This window comes from Musca domestica, unplaced genomic scaffold (genome assembly GCF_030504385.1).
Source record: "Musca domestica strain aabys unplaced genomic scaffold, Musca_domestica.polishedcontigs.V.1.1 1, whole genome shotgun sequence".
Taxonomy (NCBI): Eukaryota; Metazoa; Arthropoda; class Insecta; order Diptera; family Muscidae; genus Musca; species Musca domestica.
Window position 1 is genome coordinate 40,962,060 of NW_026712114.1, and position 14,251 is coordinate 40,976,310.

The window sequence follows — 14,251 nt, forward strand, 5'->3', positions numbered from 1 at the left end:
TGCCGAAACCCGGGATTGAACCGGGGACCTTTAGATCTTCAGTCTAACGCTCTCCCAACTGAGCTATTTCGGCACATATTTAACATTTTAAGTAAAACATCGAACATATTTTAGACAAATTATACATTATCAGGCATGTCACAGAATCGAATCGGAATGGTTTGCACACCGTAATTCAAAATCGATCGTTATTGTGTAAGCTTCTTCAATTGTAAGCTACGAAAATTGTTCCAAGAAAAAAATTGTTCCAATTGTTCCAGAAAAAAATTATTCGTGATGGAATTCAAGCGTGATAGTGTGATTTCAGAGCACTCCAGCATTTAAATGTGAATAAATCTTTTGTGTCTCGTACCATCGCTCGTTACCGTGATACTGGTTGCGTCGCCCGACGTCAAGGAAGTGGACGGAAGAAAACAGCAGAAATGGTTCGAAAAGTTAAGAAGCGTCTTAATCGAAACCCGCGTCGCAGTGGCCGAAAAATGGCTCGAGAGCTGAACATATCGCAATATTTCATTTGGCAAATATTGAAAAATGAGCTCGGGGTAAAGCCATTGAAATTCCAAAAAGTGTGAAAACTTACACCGCAACAGAAACAAAACAAACTCAAAAGAGCTAAAGAGTTGCTTCGCTTTGCCGAAAGTGGTGAACCGCCGAATTTGGTTTTCTCCGATGAGAAAACATTCGTTGTCCAGCAGATTGTAAATAAACAAACTGATCGTGTTTACTTGCCAAAAAAGTCAGCTGAAAATGTGCCCCTTCGGTTGTCCACCATAATAGCCGATGGTCGCTCTCCGCTCGTATTAGTCAACCGTGGCATCAGAATAAATGCCGAATATAATCGCAAAATTATTCTGGAGGATGTATTAAAGCCTTGGGCATGCAAACATTTTGGCCGCAGACCTTGGACATTCCAACAGAACTCAGCGCACAATGGCCACCAAAATCTCCGGATACCAATCCGTTGGACTACTGTGTCTGGTGCATTTCGGAAAGCAAGGTTGGCACAAAATTATACCAAAGTGTCGATTACCTCAAGCAAGTGCTTCGCCGGGAATGGGCCAAAAAACCGCAGAGCAACATTCGGGCAGCGTGTGACGGTTTCATTGCTTGTTTGAAGGTCATAATTCGTGCCAAAGGTGACCAATTCGTACAAATCTTAACTTGTTCTGCAATTTGATGCCATTTTTGCTTTCCTTCAATAAAATTAAAAAAAAAATTTAAATTTTAGGGTTTGACTTTGTTGCAGTTTTCTTTATCTTACCCTGTATATGTTATATTATCGATGACAAATCAATTTTCCATGCTCTGGGTAAAAATGACCAGTAGTGTGACTTTGAAATAATTCTTCAAACTTGTGTTCCAATTCTTACATGAAAATTTACATTTGAAATTCATTTGTCACTAATATAGTTTGAAAACCATTAGTAATTACATGGGGATTGGATGTATTGAGATCTTAATTCTAAAAGCCAGATCATTCAATCTAATATTCAAGTCTTGTTAAAGTGCAGTAATTTTCTGTCCCATAAACGTATTTAAAAAATTTTGCGAAACCCGGGATTGAACCGGGGACCTTTAGATCTTCAGTCTAACGCTCTCCCAACTGAGCTATTTCGGCCGATAAAATGTATTTATGAAATAAACAAGTATAAATATAAAATAAACAATTAAAATATTTTACGGAAAAAATTATAATAAAATTTCTAAACACCCGATTTCGTAAATAATAAAATAAAATACGGTTGAAGCAAATAATAACTGTCAATATTTTTAAATTGCATTTTCATTCCTTGAAAATCTGAAATGTCTTCACACTATTTCACTAAAACAATCAACCAATAGTAAATATTAGGACAAACTTTAGTCTTCACCGAGAGGTTGGTGAGAAGAGGAAGCGGAAATCCAACAACTATAGTTTCATCCATGTGTAATGGTAGGAATTAATTATAATCATTCTTAATAGTATTATATTTTTTAAAAACTAAAGTGAGTTTCCTCCCTTTGGCGAAACTCGCGTTAAAAAATAACACGTCAATTAAAGTTTGCTGCTGGAATAGAACTAAATCTTTATTTGTGAATGAGTGCAATATACATAATTGTTTATTTTAATTCTAGATACATCGTATGATTATTTATTGGTCTTTTGATTCGATCGATTGTGTGATTTGCAAGAAGGGTGTGGCTTTTTTTTTCTAAATGACAGATGGTACGATAATTGTAATATGAATACGATAATTGTAATATGAATATATTGCCAAGTCATTGGAAAGGCATTTTGGTTTGGGTTATAACACCCCCGGACGAAGACTCTTTCCCGTGTTCCAAAGGAGCTGAGGGGAAGGGCATAATTACTTTTACTGTGCTTGATCTATATTTTACATACAGATACAATGCTATAATAAGTATAATTACAGCTGTCAAGACTATTACTGTGTAATTAGTTACTTTCTGTTCAAATTTTATTTCTGATATGAATTCGGTATTTTTAATATGATGATACTGTATTTCCTCTAAAGAATCATATGAATCATTTATCATATGTATGTCTCTGTAGGGATTTGGAATTATTAACATGTTTTGAAACATTACTTTATTGTACCATTTGTCCAATTTTACTTTGCAATTTTCTATGATCAGCATGTGATTTCCAGATAATTTTAATGGGTATTTGTTACATGTATGATTAACAATTTGATTAGTATTTATAGCAATTATAATATTTAAGCCAATTTCGACAACTTTTGGTTTAGTATTTTGTATATAATGACATTTCATGAGCTTATAATTAAACAGATTGGATATACAATCATCCTCAACTTCCCTTAGATTTGGTTTCATTAACATCATAATAAATTTTATTATCTTTTGTGATATACAATTTTTCTGCAATATTAATTTGCATTTTTTCTTTATTAGGTATTGGTTGAATATATACTTCTTGGAATATTTTAGGATTATATTGGGGTACTTTTAAGACAAATACTATATTATTTTTGTAAAGGGCTAAATTCATCTTAATTTCTTTCATTTTATCTATGGTTATATTATATATTCTAATTTCTTCATCACTCAGGATATCTCGAGTGAGAATATTTAATTTGGAAGCCAAGATTAGGTCTCTTACTTTATCTAATAATTTGCCCATATGATCAATTTGGTATTTAAGACGGTAAACTTTATCAGCTTTTGCTGTGTTATCTTTAATTGATTTAACGTTTGACATGCTCTTAATCAACAGTTTTGTTTGGTCATTATATAATTTTGTTAAGTTAGCTAATTGATTGTCAAATTGTGTATTTATGTGTATTTGATTATTAGTTTGCGTTATTATATTATGTTCATTCTTCTCCAAATTTTGCAGTTGTCTTTCAATCTCTTCTCTATCATTATTATCCATTGTACCATATAGATATTTTAATCCTGTACCAAAAAGATTAATTAAACCTCTTCTATTTCTAGCTTGATGGGGAATAATACTTTTAAGTCGTAAATGTATGTGCTCGATTTCATGCGATAAAAATGAATCATTAATATGCGAAACTTCCTCTCCCAATTCATTCAAAAAATCCATATATTTTGTGGTGTTAAATATGTGAAGAATTTTAATATAGTCATCTATTAACATTTTGTCATTAAGTTGTATCATTGCATATCCGTTGCCTTTATTCAAATCGACTACCTCGAGCTTCTGCGCTACCACTGGGGATATCATCAAGAAAATCGCCAGCAAGGACTTCCAGAGACCTGGAAAGACATTTCCTTTTAATGAACTGGTCTTTATGAAGTATTGTATTTCGGTTATCTAATTTATATTTTTTGTCATTAATTTTCCGTGTAGTCAACTGTTTTATTTTAGTCTCGGTCTTATGAGGGATTGCTGTTCTTCCAAATTTAGGATTAATATCTTCATCCTTTCTTTCTTTATTTCTGTATTTTAACATCTTTTCCCTTGCTGTTTCAATTTCATTATAAACTTTTTCCATATGAATATCTGAGTTATAAAAATGAAGGTCAATGGGTTTCTGTTTCGTAGAAAGATGTAAACTATTGTTGTATGCCTGTAATGCCTGCAAAGGTAAATCATAGTTGTATGCTACATCATTATTTTCCTCCCTAATTTTTAATATTCTAATATTCTCATTTAAACTGCTATGAAAACGTTCAATGTCCGAATTACCAGTATGTCTATGAGGTGTTGTAAAGTGATACTGAATATCATTATCTTCAAGGTGTCCCGTAAATACTGGATTAGAAAACGTCGGGTCATTATCCATAGTAATCTTTTGGGGTTTCTTCATGATGAGGAACAATTTATTTACAGCTTTTATAGCCTGTAATGGTGTTTTGTCAGATAATTCTTCCATTGCTGCATATTTTGTAAATTTGTCAATCATGGTCAAATAAAATATTTGGTTATTAAGATACCAAATATCCAAGTGGTAATGAACATAAGGTCCATGTGGTGTTTCCGTTTTCTCGAATGGTAATTTGACGGGGTTTCTTTCTATTTTGAAATTACATATAACGCAGTTATTTATAATTTTAACAATTTCCTTTTTCATATTCGGATAATAGTATTTCTTTTTTAATTCAATATATGTTTTATCTATTCCTGGATGATTGTTTTCAAATCGGTGGTGTCTATTTATGATTTCTAGGAGTTCTTCGTATCTAACATCTTGCAGAAATTTAGTTGTTAATATGATTTCAAATTGTTTTGTATTTAAAGGATTATCTTTTGTGGTTTTATATTTTTCCTGTAATTTCAATAAAATTTCCGTATCCTCACAATACAATGCTGAAAGATTATTTTCCATGGCTTCATTCAATATTCGTGATATTAATTCGTCGTCGAATGTTTCATAAGCGTATATTTTCCTATTCCTATCAAATATCCGTTCATGTGTCGTCTTATTGTCCTTGGAATTGTCAATTTTTATTTGGTTCTTGTAGTGCTGAAGAGGTTTCTCTGATATCTTAAAGAAATTATGGCCATCTTCGTCAGCACTGTGTATTGTAGAAGTAGGTGAAGGTGGTCTTTTCTTTAAATGTTCATCCAAATGTTTCCTAAGCAGATTCTTCTTACTAAACATTTTATTACATATCTCACATTTATGTTTTCTTTTAGCTGTGATTGCATTAACTTCTCTAATTCTTGAGAGAGCATCAGCTACTTTATTATCCTTTCCTTCTACATGTTTGATGTCAAATTCGTATTCATTTAACCTTATTTTCCAACGGATTAGTTTGGAATTAGGGTCCTTAAGATTTGCCAGCCATATAAGGGGTTTATGATCGGTTCTTAGTTCGAATTTCCTACCGTAAAGATATTGTCTGAATTGCTTAACTGCCCAAACAATTGCAAGTAATTCTTTTTCAACTGTGGAATAATTAATCTCATGACGGTTTAAAGTGCGTGAAGCAAACGCTATTGGTCCATTGCTTTGTGACAGGACGGCTCCTAATGCATAATTACTAGCATCGGTAGTCAGAGTAAAACTCTTTTCAAAATCCGGGTATTGAAGTACCATATCGGACATCAGAATCTGTTGTAACTTCTTAAATGCTTGTACATAGTCAGCATCTTCAGTATTAATTATTGCATCTTTTTTAAGTCTCATGGTCAAGGGTTTTGCAATTTTTGCATAACTTGGGATAAACTTTCTGTAATAACCCGTTAATCCCAGAAAACTTTGTATTTCCTTAACATCTTTTGGTATGGGGAACTCCTTAATACATCTTATTTTATTCGGGTTTGGTTTTATCCCATTATTAGTCACTACATGTCCTAAAAATTCAGTCTCTTTTTTCAAGAAGTCTGATTTATTTAAGGATACTTTTAGATTTGCAACTTCTAATGTTTTCAAAACTTTTCCCAAGTTTTCCATATGCTCCTGTAATGAAGTCGAAAATACTAAAATATCATCCATGTATACCACACATATCCTGTTTATATGCTCTCTGAGCACGTTGTTCATCATTCGCTGAAAAGTTGCCGGAGCATTCTTTAGACCGAATGGCATTCTTATAAATTCATAATGTCCATTTGTTGTAGAGAATGCTGTTTTTTCCCTATCTTTTGGATCTACCTCAATCTGATAAAATCCCTTTGTTAAGTCCAATGTTGTGAAATAGTTAGCTCGACCTAGTTTATCTAGTATGTCGTCAATTACTGGTATTGGATATCTATCATCTTCAGTGATAGCATTCAATTTTCTATAGTCTATAACAATTCTCCATTCCTTGTTTCCTACTTTATCTTCCTTCTTGGGTACTACCCAGATAGGAGAATTATATGGAGATGAACTATGCTTTATTATACCTTGTTCTAGCATTTCATTCATTTGTCGATCTACCTCTTCAGTATGTATTGCTGGATACCTATATGATTTCGTATATACAGGGCCATGATCTCCTGTTTCTATCTTGTGCTTTATCTCATTGGTAAAGGTCAGATCATCTCCCGGATGGTAAAAGGCATTTTCATATTTAGTTATTAATCTTTGGAGCTCTGATTTTTCTTCTGTATTTAGGTGGTCTGTCCTTAGCTGCTCAGTAATTCCTAGTATGTTAATATGATGGAGTTCTGGCAATGTTTGTAGTGAAAATTCGTCATCTTCAGAATCTCCTTCAAAATATATCCTGAACTTTTGACCGTTAATACTTACTTCTTTTTTCCTATAATCAATTACAGAACAATTTTCTTGTAATGTTTGGTTGCCTAATATTCCATCGAAGAATTTGTGAAAGGTATACACCCTAAATGTTGTACCTGAATTAAGGGGAATCTTAATAGAATTTTTTGGAAAATGGGCATTGCGGTCAACCGTAATGACACCTGCTGCAGTTTTAATGTATATTGGAGTGTGAGAATTTTTTATATACTGTGGAGGACAATGATCTTTACATATTAGATTTTCTGTGGAACCCGTGTCAATTAATAATCTTGTTTTCCTTGATCTTCCTTTGAGTATGATATAGGGAAGTCCGGTGGCTCCTTGTAAGGAACTAACCGAAAATTTTCCGCTTTGGCTTCAAAATTTTCATTAGTACCATACTCATATTCAGAACTGTATTGATCTTCTTTATTATCCTGATATACACTGTCTTGATACAAATCATCTTGATACATTTCGCTTATCTCTATTTTATTGTTAATACCTTCTAAATTCTTACATGATTTCTGCTCCTGGTGGTGTGTCTGCCTTTTTGATTGTTGAGATGCATCAACATCCATTGATTCATGCTTTTGTTGATATGATGTTGGAGGCTGTTGTCTGATTTGTGGTTGCTGAGGCTTGTAGTAAGGTTGTTGCGATCCATGTTGCTGGAAATTTGGTTGTACAATTCTCGGCTGCCAATGTTGTTGTTGTTGGTAATGTGGCTGCATTATCCTTTGTTGCCAATGTTGCTGTTGTTGGTAATGTGGCTGCATTATTTTTGGTTGCCAATGTTGTTGTTGTTGTTGGTAATGTGGCTGCATTATCGTTGGTTGCCAATGTTGCTGTTGTTGGTAATGTGGCTGCATTATTTTTGGTTGCCAATGTTGTTGTTGGGGACTTGGTTGTGGTTTGTCCTTCTTCTTTTCGTTGTTCAGGAATCCCGCAGAGCTCAATTCATGCAAAGCTTCCTCCATACTTTGTGGTTTTAATGCGCATAATACAGTCCTCATATGGATTGGAAGACGTGTTATAAAAGTCTTCAGACCAGTTTGGATATTCCTATCGACTTCATCCAATCGATTCTCCTGACCACATTTTTGGTTAAGAATTGCTAGTTTGTGTTGGATGTGGTTGTAGAAATCCATAGTATCTCCTTTATACTGCGCTGCTCTCAGTTCCTGATATAATTGGTCCACAGTGGCAAAGCCACCAAAGTTGGTATTTAGCATCGCTTTTATGTCAGTCCAAAGGGTCAAATGGGGATGAACCTCCATTGCTCTTCTGGCGTTTCCAGTTAGTTTTGATTTTACGATGTTCATACACATTCTTTGAGCTTGTTCGTTGTATAACATTAATGTAGGAATTATGTCATCTACATTTGTTATGAATGTTGTGAGGTCTTCCTTCTTCCCATCAAATTCCCTTAATTTTTCAATATATGTAAGGGGATTGATGTCTAGCGTACGTAATTGTATGTTGTTTTGCGCTGGGTTAAGGGCTGGTTGATTTGCGTTATTCATTTTGTTTCAATTTTTTTATAATCTTATTAATGTTCCAAATTTCACTTCGTTGCTATTTTTTGGCTATTTGTAAGTCTTTTAATGTTTTTTAGTTTTCCTCTAATGTTTTACCACTTTCACTTTTTAAGTTTCGTAATTATTTCTTATATTGTAATTATTTGCTTTTTTAAATTTGTAACAATTTGTTAATCTTAAAAATTTATTTCTCTCTTATTAGGATGTGATGTCCACTTTTAACTTTTCCTAGTTTTCTTGTTTAACGTAATTTTGTTAACTTGTTTCTTTTTTACTATTCACTAAAATGTTTCTTTAATCACTAAGTTTATTGTCCCTTTCCGGAGGACTTATCCTTTTACGTAGGATTTCGTTTCACGGACTACCAAACGATCATGGTAATCCTACCGACTGCGCCAATTATAATCATTCTTAATAGTATTATATTTTTTAAAAACTAAAGTGAGTTTCCTCCCTTTGGCGAAACTCGCGTTAAAAAATAACACGTCAATTAAAGTTTGCTGCTGGAATAGAACTAAATCTTTATTTGTGAATGAGTGCAATATACATAATTGTTTATTTTAATTCTAGATACATCGTATGATTATTTATTGGTCTTTTGATTCGATCGATTGTGTGATTTGCAAGAAGGGTGTGGCTTTTTTTTTTCTAAATGACAGATGGTACGATAATTGTAATATGAATACGATAATTGTAATATGAATATATTGCCAAGTCATTGGAAAGGCATTTTGGTTTGGGTTATAACAAATTCGATTCCAATACAATACGAATAATCAGGGATTGAACTAAGGAATCGCTAGTTTTTTAGTCCAACGTTCAACTACCTGATCTAGGTTTGACAATCTGTAAATATTTATTATAATTGAATACAAGTTATATTAACATACCATATAAATTGAATATAAAACGTTGATTGCCGAAACCCGGGATTGAACCGGGGACCTTTAGATCTTCAGTCTAACGCTCTCCCAACTGAGCTATTTCGGCGAACAAATAAAGCTGCAAAAATTACCAAACATATGTCACTAAAAATATAGTATAAACTTATGAACAGCTCCAAGATATCCTGACTTATTTGCAACTATGGTTTTCTTCTCCCCATACATTTTTTTTTAATTTCGAGATCTTCAAATTTCCATTTTCATTAGGAATCGGTTTACATGGCCTATTGATTATGAAAAAAATATTTTGCCGAAACCCGGGATTGAACCGGGGACCTTTAGATCTTCAGTCTAACGCTCTCCCAACTGAGCTATTTCGGCGTACATATAAACTAAATACTTCCTCGACATACAGAACCTACCCATACATGCAGATGTAGGCAATTGCATGTGAAAAAATGCTATTAAAGAATTCCAGTCTCGTGTGCTACCCAAACAATGAATTAATCAAATCAATCTTTTTTTTTAAATTGTCGTTCCAATTAACCTTCATGTGGTCGCCAAAAGTGTGTAGCTATATGTTACCAGCATTGATTTCAAATAAATTAATCATCACCTTGCCGCCACGATGCATACACGTGGCTTAGTTCAAAAATCATAGTTTCCATTGTTCGACATAATCTCCGTGCAATATTAATCGGACATAAGAGAAATGAAACACATTGCCAATTTAAATAGGGATTAGCCTCCCTAAAGGTTACTGAAACAATCAAATGCACAGAGGATACAATAGATGACCGTCGTCATTTATGGTCACTCAAAGAAAGCGAGAGACAAAAGACAGGTATATTCATTCCAATAAACCCCCAATAAGAAATGTTCGTAGGTGCAGTGTGTTTTATTTTTACAGTAGTGTTCGATTTAGGAGTACAGAAAATTGTTTTTTTTTTTCATGAATGAAAACAGCATTGAACATTGTCGACCGATGTCTCCTACAGAGGTTAGATTTTTGCTGCATAAAATGCTAAAGCCATTTGGAAACACATTCATCTCATTCTGTTTCTATTGAAATATAAACTGTATTTGATTTTTATACCTTCCACTATTGTACCACCCCGTCTGAGTGTAGCGCTCATATAACGGTACCTCCCTATTCTCGGTATTTTGATAATTTTAGCTGCATTATTCAGCGATTTTTTTTCAAGTTTCGCATTTGAATATTGTAATGGTTTATGACAAAAGTTGGCTATGCAGTCCACGTCGTCGTATAGACCATAATATAATGGCTAAATTTGGTATTTTTAAGATTTTAACAGAATTTTTGAAGCATTTTTTTGGTGGAGATTTTTTTACTTGTTTTCTATGTCTATGAAAAGAGAACTTTTTAAGGCAAGAATAGATGTTTAGCATGAAAACATAATAAGGCCACTGTTGAAAGATTTTTATTGATATAACAAATTTATTATCGCTGAGGACAGATTTTATACCTACACTGTTGTTTTAATTGTATACAGGTTGAGATAACAACAAAGTCAAACGCCATAATTTCTTTTTTTTTAATTTAATTTAATGAAAGCAAAAAATGTCGTAAATTGCCTCAAATTTTAGAATAAGTTTAGATTTTGCGAATTGGTCATCTTTGACATGAATTATAACCTTCAAATGACCAATGAAACCGTCACACGCTGCCCGAATGTTGCTCTGTGGTGTTTTGGCCCATTCCCGGCGAAGCGCTTGTTTGATGTGATCGATACTTTGGTATTTTTCAGTGCCAACCTTGCTTTCCAAAATACTCTAGACACAACAGTCCAACGGATTGCCAGATTGCCGGAGATAGACCATCGGCTGTTATGGCGGCCCACACCATCACCATGACCGGCGCTTGAGTTTTGGTGGCCAACCGAAGGTGCACATTTTCAGCTGGCCTATTTGGCAAGTAAACACGATCATTTTGTTTGTTTACAGCTGGACAACGAATGTTTTCTCATCGTAGAAAACCAAATTCGGCAGTTCACCACTTTCGGCCAAGCGAAGCAACTCTTTAGCTCTTTTGAGTCTATTTTCTTTCTGTTGCGATGTAAGTTCTTACACTTTTTGGAATTTCAATGGCTTTACCCCGAAATCATTTTTCAACATTTGCCGAATGGAATATTACAATATGTTCAGCTCACGAGCCATTTTTCGGCCACTGCGACGGGTGTTTCGATCAAGTCGTTTCTTTACTTTTCTTTACTTACTGCTGATGTTGCTGTTTCCTTCCGTCCACTTCCTTGACTTCGGGCTACGCTACCAGTATTGCGGTAACGAGCGATGGTACGAGACACAAAAGATTTATTCACATTTAAATGCTGGAGTGTTCTAACGATAGCCACTTGTGATTTTCCAGCCAAATATAAAGAAATCACACTATCAAAAATTTTTCCGTTGCAGAAAAATTTTCAACCGATAGGCACAGACTTTGTTATTTTGAATATGTTTTTGTTATTTGGAATACTTAATGGGAAACGTTTCCCGAAAATATTTGACCACATTTTTCCTTGAGCACTGCTATTTTATTGTTCACTTATGTACCTTGGCCATTTTTGCAACATTTGCCAAAATCCCCAAAAATGCACTCATACGCATCAAATCTCTTTTCAGCGTATCTAAGTACACCTCAATCAATTTCCTGAATTAAGACATTTCAAATGTTAATAAGCTCATTGAACTGGTCATTTACACTTAACTCAGTTGCCTGGACATATAGCACATGGCCAAAATTAATAACCTACAAGTATTGTTCTGTTGACCACCTTGATATACTTATTGTTTTGCTACAATAGCACGAAGCAGGACACATGCCTTTTTCCAGAAGGACAGACGTTGGATAGTTATACTGTGTTTTGTATTAAAAGAAATAAATGCGGTTGGTGCGTATTTTGGTGATTCCTACCACTCTTACAACTGCCCAATGAAGTATGTGGAGGGTGCAGGTAAGTAAATCTGTGTATATCCTTTCAAAATTGCAAAAACAAAATTGTTTTTGTTTGTGGATATAAACGGAGACATGTGTGTATGAATGTATGTATATGTTTTTGTGGACACACGCCTAAATATTCCACTTATACCATATTAATAATACAATTGTTTTGGCTAAGCTGGAAAAGGTGCGAATGTTTATCCATTTCATCCTGTCAATTATCAACTAGTGGTCAATCATATCCATGACAATTGATGTATTAGCCAAAATGTCTTTGTTTTAATGTGGCCATGTGCATTTCTGCCAAACTGACAATTGAATTAGAATTTTCCTTATAAGAGGTAAAATATTTTATTTTGCCGAAACCCGGGATTGAACCGGGGACCTTTAGATCTTCAGTCTAACGCTCTCCCAACTGAGCTATTTCGGCTATATATAGCTTTATATCGGTATATATGTCGCAGTTCAAACAGTAGGTGTTCAACTGCAATTATGATAATAATATTATTGTTATCAAAATCCATTCGAACTGTAATGTGTCCCTTTTTTATTTTTTAATATTTATTTATATTTAATTGGATTTTATTTGAAATAAGTACTGAAGCGACAGAGAAAAACTGTGAAAGATAAATATGCAAATATTTTTATATCCCCTAGAAAATTTTGAAAGAATATTTCTCATTGGAACAATTGAAAAGATAAATTATCTATCACGGAAGATTTCTTCTGAAAATATTAACATCTGACTGAGAACACTTTTCGAATATATAGATTATTACATTCTATGGGTGATAATATATATTCTATGGGTGATTTTTTATACCCTCCTCCTTGAAAAGGAGCGTATAAGCATAAAATTCTAAGTCGATTTGATGTTGTCCGTCTGTCTGACCGTCTGTTGATATCACATTATTTGACGTAGAGCTTCAAAATTTGGAACAACAATTTGCATTGTGTCTAGGATGGCTGGTATTGAAAATGAGATATATCGGTCCACGTTTTGGCACAGCCCCATATATCGGTATCTCCCGATAATCAGTATTTTTATAATTTTTACCACATTTTTCCACGGATTTGTCTAAAATAGGTTGTAGCTCGTGTGGCGAAATATTGTATGTATATGTCCACGTTTTTATATAGTCTCTGTATAACAGTACCTCCCGATATTTCGATGATTTTTGCCACATTTTTTTACGGATTTGTTTAAAAATTGGTATTTGTGGGTCATAATGGGTTCTAGCTCCGGCGGCGAAACATTATTTATGTATGGGTCTAAATTTTGTATGGGTCTAAATTTTCGAATATGGATAATATCCATGCATTCCTTCCTCTTTCGTCCACTTCTTCTGCAAATAGTAAAAATTGAAACAATTATTAAACATGCATATCGAACTGAAAGCGAAGGAATTATCCGATTACGATGCAATTTCAAAAATCTTATATGGCAAAAATGTTAGGGGGTAAACGGTCAAAATCCGCCCACACTTCTGGCACCTTTTCCATATAAGTTCTTAATTGTTGCAATAAAAAACAAACCGAAGGAAGCTGCCGATATAGTTCAAACGAAGCACATCGTTGTATATAAATAAGACATTTGGATCGAACAAGGATTGAACAGTCTCAGCAAAATGCTTTTGTACACTTGTAAACAGTGTAGTGAGCTGGAATAATATTAACAGCTGTCGGACTAGAGGATTAGAAATGACAGCAGTCTGAAGTTGGTTGCAGCTTTTTCATCTCATGTATTTTTTCCGGTAGCAGCTCTTCTATCGTACAGCCCGGTACAACCGGGACCCAACTCTTGACCTTTACTCATTTATTTTATTTTTTTTAGGATTTGAATTACAATTAATGTTATACAGTTTTATAAAAAAATCGGTGTTGCCGAAACCCGGGATTGAACCGGGGACCTTTAGATCTTCAGTCTAACGCTCTCCCAACTGAGCTATTTCGGCGTGTATGAGAGAGCATTTCTATAATTCTTAAAATTCATTCGAGAAATCCTACTAAAATTTTTTTGAAATATCTGAAACCCCTTCAAAACCGCTTAAAGTAAGGTACTGTGACGATCAAAAAGTTTTCCCTTATAGATTCTGAAAACTAATTTCGACAGTTATATTTATTTTATGTGTCTAATGATGTGAAGTTGAAAAAGATATTCAATTTCAGATGTCAGCCGGTGTCCGGAATAGACATTCCTCTTCATGTATA

At 34.0% G+C, this 14,251-nt stretch overlaps 6 non-coding genes across 6 annotated transcripts; all 6 read right to left on the reverse strand.

Annotated features, from left to right (window-relative positions):
- On the reverse strand, positions 1-73 carry TRNAF-GAA (transfer RNA phenylalanine (anticodon GAA)). Its single transcript has one exon. It is a non-coding gene; the product is annotated as a tRNA-Phe (tRNA).
- A 1,472-nt stretch (positions 74-1,545) lies between these two features.
- TRNAF-GAA (transfer RNA phenylalanine (anticodon GAA)) lies at positions 1,546-1,619 on the reverse strand. The gene has a single exon. It is a non-coding gene; the product is annotated as a tRNA-Phe (tRNA).
- Positions 1,620-9,114: 7,495 nt separating this feature from the next.
- On the reverse strand, positions 9,115-9,187 carry TRNAF-GAA (transfer RNA phenylalanine (anticodon GAA)). Its single transcript has one exon. It is a non-coding gene; the product is annotated as a tRNA-Phe (tRNA).
- A 202-nt stretch (positions 9,188-9,389) lies between these two features.
- TRNAF-GAA (transfer RNA phenylalanine (anticodon GAA)) lies at positions 9,390-9,462 on the reverse strand. The gene has a single exon. It is a non-coding gene; the product is annotated as a tRNA-Phe (tRNA).
- Positions 9,463-12,397: 2,935 nt separating this feature from the next.
- On the reverse strand, positions 12,398-12,470 carry TRNAF-GAA (transfer RNA phenylalanine (anticodon GAA)). Its single transcript has one exon. It is a non-coding gene; the product is annotated as a tRNA-Phe (tRNA).
- Positions 12,471-13,922: 1,452 nt separating this feature from the next.
- Positions 13,923-13,995, reverse strand: TRNAF-GAA (transfer RNA phenylalanine (anticodon GAA)). Its single transcript has one exon. It is a non-coding gene; the product is annotated as a tRNA-Phe (tRNA).
- Between the last annotated feature and the right edge of the window lie 256 nt (positions 13,996-14,251).